This window comes from Enhydra lutris, unplaced genomic scaffold (assembly GCF_002288905.1).
Source record: "Enhydra lutris kenyoni isolate GAN:26980312 unplaced genomic scaffold, ASM228890v2 scaffoldscaffold8, whole genome shotgun sequence".
Lineage (NCBI taxonomy): Eukaryota > Metazoa > Chordata > Mammalia > Carnivora > Mustelidae > Enhydra > Enhydra lutris.
In genome coordinates, this window is record NW_019154092.1 from 41,509,192 (window position 1) to 41,519,909 (window position 10,718).

Here is a 10,718-nt window from a genome sequence, read left to right on the forward strand (position 1 = left end):
GTAACAGATCCCCCTCAGGGGTTCTCTCTGATTAGAACCTGCCAGTCTTTTAACATTTCGGGGCAGCAACAAGAGCGTCCACCCCCACTTCCTGCGTCCCTGGCCTGGTCGAGACGGCAGCCAGCCCAGCCAAGGAGCCTGGCGAGGGTGAGCTGAGGTTGGTCACTGCCTGTGACTGAGTCACATGAAACTGTGCAGGGACAGCCAGAAGTGCACAGATTGGTTGAGGGAGATAACGTTTTAATTAAACAATCGCGGCATTTGTCAAACCAAAGTTTCTACAAAAATGCAATTTACAAACATGCAAAGGTGTAGAACAAGAACGTGGAGATCAGCGTGAAAGGCGTTTGAAGGTGGGAGAGAAGGTGGGGAAATCCTACCAAACAATTGTTCACAGAGAGGGAGAAGAGCTTTTTCTGGGTGATGTAGTCCTGGTTCCAGAAGCTTCTAAGTTACTGAAAACTATGAAACACATCGTCCAAATGATAAACGTTTCGATCCTGCATTTCACCACTGTCTCTGCTGATGGGTGTTATCCGTCCTCCTGAGGATACGTTCCATATGTCCCGGGGTCTGTAGGAGGGAGGAGAAGACAATTTGGGATGCATAAGGTAGGATGTTGTGTGCATATGCACCCAGGACTGGGAAGAGCCTTTTATGAGCCAAGGTAAAGAGAAGGAAAAGAAGAAATTGAGAGGGAAGACGGTGCTGTGCCTTAATACTAACAGTCTGTCGTCCCCGCTACTCCCAGGGCCTTCGGAGCCCTCCATACAACATCTCAGGTGGCTGGAGAAAGTAAGTGGGTATTTTTGATCCCCATTTTACAGATGAGAAAGCTAAGGCTTAGAGAGGGCTCATCACTGACCCAAAGCCAAGGGCTGGTCAGCAGGAGAGCCGGGAGCAATGTGAGAGCCAGGTGGCCCCTACCCGAGCCCAGAAGGCGAGTGAGCCCTCGGCAGCCTCTCCCCACTGACCCCGCTGAGCATGGCCCCTGGAGCCGCCAGCCACACCAGCCAGACAGAAGGATCAGCGGGCTGCCCACTGGGACCCCGGGGACAGCAGGCACAGTCTTCCCTCTGCGTCTTTTCTGGCAGAAAGGAGGCACGTGACGAAATCAAGGGATTTGGGTGGGGTGGGGAGAAAAAGCCGTGTGGCAAAGTTTGGTGCCATTATGTAAAAGGATTCGTTGTAATATATGCAAACTGTCCCCTTGGATCTCCAACACACCAGTGGTTCTCAATGTGGGCGGGAGGCGAGGGAGATGCTCCTCGGGAGGCTTCCAAGCCGGGGAATCAATATCTGAATTGCCTGGGAACTTCTCAAACTATACTCGGAAGGAGGACACCCATATACACCAGAGTTTTCAGAATCCTGCCCTCAGGGAGCCCCTCTTCTTACTGGTGGGGACACAGGTGCCATGCCCTCTGTGGGGAGTGAAAGAAAAGGTGTTTAAGGTCTCCGTTCCTCCATCCCTCCGTGCTCACTCCAAGACGGTAGCTCAAAGGTAAGCACAAAGAGCTTACAGCCATTCTTCCTGTTTAGAAACAGCTGCAGTCCTCACCTCCATCCACTGGATAGGTGTCACCAGCTTCCCAGAAGTTTGCATTAGCCACTTCGCATTACAAAAGACCCACATGAGTGCCCGTTTTCCCTAACCTAAAGCAATCCGAAGAGGATTTTCGCTTTTATGATAAAACAAAGCAAGAGGTGAAAATGGCATTCAGCGTTTGCTGGCAGAGCCTGGAGAGAGGCAGAGGTGCCCTGAGCAGGGAGAGCCGAGCAGCCGGGCACCTTCCCTGGGTTAATGGCAATTGCTTCTTCACTTTGTAGCTTCTGCAAAGTCCTCATAGGAACATAGGAACACTCTACTTTCAAGCAAAGGAGGCCTGTATCGGGATTTGCCGTCCTAAGTGGAGTGAGGCTGGCCGGCGGGTTCACAGTCAGGGGAAGGGCTCCAGTAAGTAGCTTGAGTGCAGAGCAGAATAGATACCACAGACTCAGGGCTGTGTTAGGACTTTTGTGGGGCCCCAGAGCACCTCGGCCTTTGTCGGCCGTCCTTTTTCAAATAAAATTTAAAATGTGGGCATGAAGACAAATAGATTCCTGTTACTTATTAAAAATTTTTTTTCAACCTAGAAATTAATTTCTTGCTTCTGATTTTAAAAGACACGAAAAGTGTTTTGCAGGCTCCTAAAAGTGTCGTGTGCCCAAGGTACCGGGTCTAACGGGTCCATCGACCCTGAGGGAAGATCGCACCTTCCGTGTGCCTGCCTGGGTGAGCAGGGCGAACAGGTGTGCACGGAGTTGGTCAGCAGGGCTCGCATGCTGCCATCTGCTGAGGAAGCAGCTGGCCCCCTCTGGAAGTGGATGCAGTAGGGCTTCTGCCCCAGACCGGCTGCTGGGCAGAAGGCCGGGAGCGCACGGCGAGCAACAGTGTCTGCCTGGCCCAGGAGACTGGCCCAGAGAGCTCAAGGCAGCACCCAGCCCTAGTTCCTGTACGCAGAACTTCTACACACATGACCTTGTGATGGGCTCACCAGAGTCCTGGGAAGGGACTAAATGACATTATTCTACCCATTTTACATCTGGAAAAACTGAGGTTTAGGAACCATGATAGTCGAATGGCACGTTCTGTTTTCAAATACATGTTCTGGTTTGATCCTCACAATAGCTCTTCCAAGTGACAGACACTTTGGACTCCATTTTATTTCTTTTTGTTTGTTTGTTTTTAAAGATTTTATTTATTTGTCAGAGAGAGAGCACAAGCAGAAAGAGCAGCAGACAGAGGGAGGAGCAGGTTCCCCACTGAGCAAGGAGCCTGACCTGGGACTCAGTCCCAGACCCTTGGATCACCACCTGAGCTGAAGGCAGAAACTTAACTGACTGAGCCACCCAGGCGTCCCTTGCCTCCATTTTAAAGGTAGGAGGGGCCCTGCACTGCTGCCTTCCTCGTCCAGAAAACCTCCTGGTGGGCGTGTGGGGACCAGGATCCTGGCTCCTGGCCTCCAGTACCCATGGTCACCTTTGTGCCCAAGGCCCCTTGTTCTGCTGTGTCCCCTAGTTCTAATTGACCACTGGCTCCCAGGGACAAGTAGGGGCTTAGGCCAGGACACTTGGGCCCAGTGGTCATCCAGCAAGACATACAGGGACACAGCCCTCAAAGGAATAGGGATAGGAGGGAGAGGGGTTCATGGTTGGCACGTCGTTGGTGCCTTTAGGCCAGAAGTGGATTCTGCCTTGAGCTTGGCTAAGAGGAAAAGGAGAATTGCCAGGGCTGAGGAAGGGACAGTAATTCCTGAACCATGTCAGGAGGAGAGGAGAGGGTGCTCGGGGTCTCTGTCCATTAACTATGACCATGCGATTCTGTGTACCTAACTATGAACTATGTAACTACAAAGCTTGAAATCTCGGCGACTTCCAACCCAGATGTTCACTGCTCTTCTTTATGGGTCTACGGATGGGTTGAAGTTTGGATGATCTTGGTTGACGGGCAGGGGAGTCAAGCCCAGTCTCGAACATGGACAGTGGTTGAAGGTATAGTGTGCACCTTCCCTTACTGTTACCTCCTCCAGGAAGTTCTCCCTGACTGAAACTCCTCCACCGTGCTCCAGCAGCTCCCAGGGATGCTCCTACCATGGCCCTGCTCACTGTGTGTGACCATGGGCATGTAGGTGGCCAGTGCCCACAGATCATGAGCTTGACCTCATCCCCTTTGCATCTCCAGCCCCAAGCCCCAGGCCTGGCCCAAGCAGGTGCCAAACAAGCATGTGGGGGACAGTGGGTGAACTGTGGCAGTGAGGTCCAGGCAGTAAGTGACAGAGGGGCTTGGGAGGGAAGAGCTAAGCTACCCAGACCAGTACAAAGTGGGGGGCCCCACATGGGACAGGGACTTCCAGTGGGGAGGGCTGGAGGTGGCCTTGGGGTCCTGAGCTCTGACAGTCCCAAGAGGCCCCCGGGGGGGTGGATTTTTCTGTGGTTGGGGCCAGAGCCATGGCGAGTAAGCCAGGGCCTTTGTGTAAATGAGAAGGAGATGCCCTTCCTCCCTCAGGGCTGCTGGTCCTATCCTGGACCCGTCAGCCGCCACAGATGTGTTCAGCCGGGCCCTGGTGTGGGACACACCCTGTGCGCTGTGTGAGAGATTTCCAGGGGCCTGGGTGTATGTTTGGGGTGGGGTGCGTGTGTGGGGGGTGTGTGCAGCACGCATGTGTGGGAGTGTGCGAGCGTGTGGGGCAGTGTGTGGGTGTGTGCACACGTGTAGGGTGTGTGCACGGTAGTGTAATGATACCTGTACATTTGTGCTGCGGTTTCTCAGCCCCCCGGCTGGCTGGCCTCTGAGCAATGAGGGGTGAGAAGCAGAGATGGGAGGGTCCCAGGTCCCAGAACTAGAAGCGGGGTGTCTCCCAGAGGAGGTGACAGTGGTTTTCATCCTGCCCCGTGGGGACGGGGCATGAACAAGCTGATGGTCGCCAGATGGGCAGGCCACACGCTGGCCCTGTGCTCAGGCAAGGCCTTCCTTCCTCGGCATGTTGGCTACTCAGTGAGGGAAGTGGTGGGGACAGGCTGAGCAGAGGACTCTGGGAAGGAAAATGTCCCACAGTGGGCGGAGGGGCCTGGTCTCAGAAGACCGTGGCTCAGGCGGAGACCCCGGAGGGCTTGTGGCCGTGGCTGCAGGAGGGACTGCCCTGGGAGAGGCCTGATTCTCCAAGGAAGGGGCCGCATGGGGCCAGCAAGGGAAGACTGGGGCTGCCGGGCCAGAATACGCCAGTCCCCGTCAGTCGGACCCCGTCGGCCTCCTCCCTGCAGGCCCATCACCCCCTCAGACTGTGTGGCCTGAGGTCTCAGAGAGGAGCCGCGGGACCTGAGTCTCCTCTCTCGCGGGGATGTTAGGACTGGGCCCCAGCGACAGGGAGGCTGCGGCGTCCAGGTGGCCGACCCTCCCCTTGCCGCTGAGCTGGGCTCACGGGGTCCTGGAGAGCATCTGTGGCTCCAGAGGCCCAAAGGCAGCAGGAGTCCCGAGCTGACACTTGCTGGGGAGAAGACGCCCCCCAGAAGAGCTGTGCTAAGACCAGAACGGGGTCTGCAGGGGACAGACAGCTGGCTCCCCTTCCCCGGTGAAGCTGCTCCGGGAATATGAGATTCCCCTTTGGGAACTCCATTCCATTAGGCCCCTGGCCCAGGGTGGTCAGGAGGCCAGGAGGGAGAGGGGAGCTGGTGCTCAGTGAGCAAGGACAGGTGGCAGGAGCCCCACGGGTGCCTGAGAAGGTGCTGGGGGGATGCATCTGTCCTCATAGCTCTGATCAAAGTCTTGGGGGAAAAGGACTGGGGGGCTGGACACTGAGAATGGATGGCAGACCCTCCGACCCAAGGACAGGATGGGGTCCAGCAGGTGGTGTGGCGGGGAATGGCCGAGGGTCCACACACCATGCACCAGCCCCCTCAGGAAGGCTCCCCCAGGAGCTGTGGCCCACCCTCCCAACAGTGCGGGAAGCACCCCTCCTTTGTGCCACAGAGCTCCCGCTGGGAAACACCTAACAGCCCTCCCAGTCGGAGGTGCTGTGAAGGGAACCCGGCCTCCTGAGAAGCCTTCCTTCCCTTGATCCCTGCAAACTACTTCAGACTTCCTCACCCCCCACCCCCCACCCTCCAACTACTCCAAGCTGTCAGGGTGTGGAGGGGAATTGAGCGCCCACCCTCCCATCGTGCAGATGAGAACACTGAGGCCCTGCCGGGCAAGGTCAGCAGGGTGGTGGCCACTCACAGGCATTGGACTGAGCACTTCTCAGCATCTCACCACAGCCCGGGAGGCCCTCCCTCTGTGTCACAGAGACTGGGAGAGGTCAGCTGGCCCCTGCTGGGGCCACGAGGAGGAGGAACGTCAGCATTCTAAGAGGGTCCCCTCTGCCTCCAAGCCCTGGCCTGACTCCAAACCCCAAAGCTCACTGTCTCACACACAGCCATCAAATCAGAGATGTCTGCTGAGACACACAGTGTCTCTCAGTAACGTCTGCCAGGAAACGTGTAGTGAGGCTGGCGGGTCGTTCAGTGTGTCTGAGCCTCGGTTTCCTCTACTGAAATGGAGATGCCGTTGTTTACAGTGCGTGTCCTCAGAGCCCCGCACAGGTAACATTTCTCCTCCATCCGGACCACCAAGTTGTCCTGCCTCACGGGCTGCGTGTGGCTTTTCTCCTGGATGGGAAGGGAGGTGAACTAGCACATGTCTGCTCTCCCACTGGGACCTGCCCAGACAGGGGCTGGGGTGGGGCTTGAGTGAAACTGGAGTGCTTTGAAACTGGAACTTCAAGTGTTGGCCTTTCCACCCCCCATGGAGGCCCTGACAGGTGAGCTGATGTGTCTCCCCGACCTAATTCCCCCTCGAGTGTCCCATCAGCCGACCCTGAATGCCGACTGGGTGCAAGACACAGAATGGCGTCTTACCCTAGAAGACACGGGAAAGGTCCCCTCCGTACCACTCCCTCCCCGCACCCAGTGTAGGCATCTAGACACGCACTTAGGACCAGTCAGGGTTCAAGCCAACAGGACAGCCCTTTCCCGTGCCCTCGCCGTCCACCAGGTCTGTGCTGGGGATGAGGACACCATGATCGACCCCGGGGTGGAGGCTGGCTGGTGGAGGAAACCGGCAAGGAAAGAAGGGACTGTGACTCCCACAGAGCACACAGAGCTGCACCCTCCAGTGACAGGGTCATTAATCCCTGGGCAGCGGGGGGGCCGGGGCCTAACCTGGCCCATGAGTTCAGCCTCGGGGTGGGCTCACGGTGTGCAAGCACATGAGAGCAGGGCAACAGTGCTGGGGGAGGACCTCGGAGGGCAGGGAGTCGGGGAGGGCAGCGAGTCTCGGAAGCGCCGGAGAATTAGAGGCCGGGTCTGGGAAGACCCGGGGCTAATGCGTGGGAGGAGTGGCCTGGCAGAGTCACCAGTGAGTGGACACGGGCTTCAACAGCAGGAGCAAACAGGAGTCATCGGAGGCTCCTTCCTTCCTTCCGCCTGCAGAACGGGGATTCAAGGGGAGAGACACGGATTACCAGCTCCTCACGCGGGGTGGGGGAGACAACTTGCTGGGGAAAAGGAGGCCTGGCCCAGGTTTCCTAGGTTCTGCTTTCCACACGGGGTCAGCCCTCCCCATCTGGGGCGCCTGGCCGGGTCCAGAATGGAGGTGTCGTTAAGGTAACTTACCTCTTTTCATAGAAAACTTTCCTTGACAATTTTTTGGGCAGAGAAGGTCGGAGAGGGGATCATACACGCCCCCGAGTTCTCAAACAGGGGCGCTATGCGCTTCACACTTTCTTGATGACTCAGGGTCATTTCAACAACACTAATGAGCAGACTGGACTGTAACACCGAATTACCCTCGGGGAAGATCAAGGTACATCCCGTCTGCTTTGCGTTTTTAATGAGTGCATCTGCATTTTACAATTTTCCTGCCTCCTCTCTCATCAAGCAGCTCTTCTTGCTCCTATCCATATACCTGTCGTGGCCTGAGAACCTAGACCACCGGACTCGTCAGAACCACACGTCAAGCAAGAGCAAACGGGCCCCGAGGGGGGCCCAAAGGGCATTTTTATAAAGCAAAGGCTATGAGCCTTCCTTCGTAAACAGACTTTTCACCCTCTCAGAAACCATTTTTGCCAGCTTTCTGTCCCATGATGACTTTCAAAAGTGGTGGACCCACCAGACAAGGAAGGTTTTGCTGATTTCGGATTCAAGTTGTGTCAGTTCCTGTGATCCTCCTCCTGGCCTGGGAGGCTGCTGGGCTGGGTCTTACACCAGTTTTCCAGGGAGGAAAGCAGAGCCTGAGGCTGGGGTGGGCCAAGATCAGACAGTGAGTCAAGAGGAATCTCATGACCACTGGCTTGGGCACCTCACCCCAAGGCCACACCAGACCTCCCATCCTAAGAAATGAGGAGAAGGGGAAGCAGCAGCCCTGAGTTTGTGGAAGGAGCCGCTGCTCCCAGTGATAGTCCTGGTTTCACACCCACCAGCTAGGTGCCTGTGGAGGCATTGCTTCCTTGGGCCTCAGTTTCCCCATCCATAAAAGAAGCATGCGTTTATCTGTGTTTCAAGTATCCCCTTTGTGGTTCTAGAGTTATCTTTGCTAATTAGCTGGAGAGGGAAGGAGGAGAGAGAGAGAGCTAGAGTAACGGTTGCTTTGTCTGAACGTCCCCCCCCCCCACAAGCCTCCAGAAGCCCTCGGCCCCATGATTTAATCTCCCTTGTGATGCCTCCCTTCCCAGTCTAGTCTGCACCTAGGCTGAGCCACCCAGGAGAGCTTCTAAATTTCAGATCAGTGAGCTAAGGTTCTACAGGCCTTGGGGGAAAGGTCTAGAAATAATGACACCCCATAGATGCAGCGGGTCTTGCTGCCCCGGGGAGAGACCGCAGCCCTGAGAAGGGCTTGCCGGTGGAGCTGGACCCACAAATCAACAATTCTTTAGCTGCTTTTGTCTTTAGCGCCCTCCACCTGTGTCCTGGGCCAGTCTCCAGCTTTAGTGCACTTTCCTTGCCTGACACTAAGGCTCCCAGGCGGCCCAGGGTGGTCCCAGGAAGGGGAATCAGAAGGTGGGTCCTGGCACTCTGGGGTGAGTCCGAAGAAGGCATTGCCCCTGGAGAGGCACCGGGAGAGAAGGCCAAGTGATGACTGGTTGACGACACCGGCAGCGTGTCCCGGGCTCCCCACCGGCCAGCTGGACAGCCGGCCCGGCCTCGTGGCCCCTGCCTGTTGGACCCCTTCCCAGCCAGGGCGGACGCAAGCAGAGGCCCCCTGGTCTGCTCGCTGGAGCCCCAGCCCTCCCTGCCCACCGCGACAGCACGGGCCGCCGGGCTTGGCGGTTTTCCCGGGCTGCTGCCTTATTGATTATATCGGCTCCCTTTCTGCTGGGGATGTCAATTTAGCGGGTTCCTGGGATGGCTGTGTTTTAACCTCTCACCCCGGTCTAGACTCCGTCGGCTCCCGCTGTCCCTCGGCCGCGAGGAGATGGAGGGCCCCGGGTCTCTCGGGCAGGCTCTGGAGCCAGCAGACTTCCAGGAACAGATGCTGGGATCGCCTGGCGGCTCCGCGGCCCCGCCAACCTGCCTCCCTCCAAACCGGCCGGTGAATTATTAAAGATGCAATTTCCTTTCATCTTTCCAGTAAAATCGCTCCCTGTGCCGTGATCCACTGCCTTCCTGTCACTGGCTGGGCAGGGGCCTTGGCAGGACCCTTCTTCACCCCACTCCTTCCTAATGCCTGGGCCCTCCTAGGAGGCTGGCAGGGACTGACCCCCTTCCTAAGAGGGTCCAGGAAGCCCAGGAGTCTTGAGAAAATGGGTGAGGCCGAGGAGACTTGGGAGTAGAATACTGGAGCCTGCGGTCTTACAGCTGAAGGAAAAGGAGCCCAGAGAGGGGTGGCAGGCAGCCCCAGGTGGCACAGCAAGCCATCGGCAGTCATAGGGCTAGAACCCAAACCCCAGGCTCCCCGCTGACGGTCTCCCCTGCTCCAGCCCCAGAACAGCCTCGGGAGTCCCAACTCTCTCACCCAGGATGAGCCCCCCAGCACCTCCCAGGACAGGGAGCTGGGTCAAGCTTCTCATTGCATCGATCAGTCTCTGAGTGTGACTTACAGTCTTCGATTGTTATTTACCAGTCAGTCCCCAGCCCTGCTGCAGCAGGCTAGCTGAGCATAAAGCCATAGTTATTCCTGCCCTCTTGTCAGTATTTACTGCTTCGGTGTTTGCTGTTTACTATTGGTAACCATCGCTGAGGGGCTGGTCCTGGCCCGAGCCTGCAGCCGCCGCATGACCCCAGCCCCAGGCCCTGCTCCTCCCAGGTGCGAAAGCCGCCTCTCAGGTCGCCCCAAAGACACCAAGTGCTTTGCCCCTTCCGGTGCTCCATCCAAACTCTGCTCTGAAAGGGTGCTTGGAAAGTACTTCGGGTTTTCAGCTGGTGTCCTGATGTCCAAAAAGAAGGGATGCCCTGTGCCCCGCCATGAACCAATGGTTCTGGGGCTCCAGATAACCAATGTCTCTTAGTCCAGGGGTCAAGTTCCCTCAGCCCAGGCAGAAGGATCCCAGAGCGACCCTCGAGGCCACCCACTTCCTCCCCCTGCTTGGGCTCAGCTGCACGGGCCCAGCCTGCTGGGGGAGAGTTGGCCCCAATGCTTTTCTCCATGATGGAACAGAAAGCTTCTCCAGACGAAAGGGGCCTCCAAGGACACAGTGGAGAAGCCTGCTCAAGCAGTAAACCCGCTTCTTGTGGCAGGAAAGGTTTCTGAGGCCCTTGTTAAGCTCTTGCTCAGACCCTGATGGACCGGGGTTCAGGTTACTGGCCTTTGCCCACAGCTTGACCCAGCCTGGGTGGTGCACCCCACCCTCCCCTTACCAGACCCCTGGTCCTCGGGTACCCCAGGCCCTCTCCCAAACCCTCCCTACATCCCTCCAGCCTTGGAGAAAGTGGACGGCAGGTCCCGAGAGGACTCAGCCCTTCCTCGCCCACCTGTCTGGAGCACCCGCCACCTGAGTTCAACTCTCCCTCTCGTCCTTAGTGCTGGAACCAGCTGCATGGACAGCTAACCTCTCCTGGCCACTCCGTGTGTCCAGCACAGTGGTGGGGCCCTTCATAGTCTACCTTTTACTCCATTTCACGAAATGGGGCCCTTACAACCACCTGTGGGGTGGAGCCCATCATCTCCACTTCGCTTAACATACAACAAATCTTTTTTTTTCTTA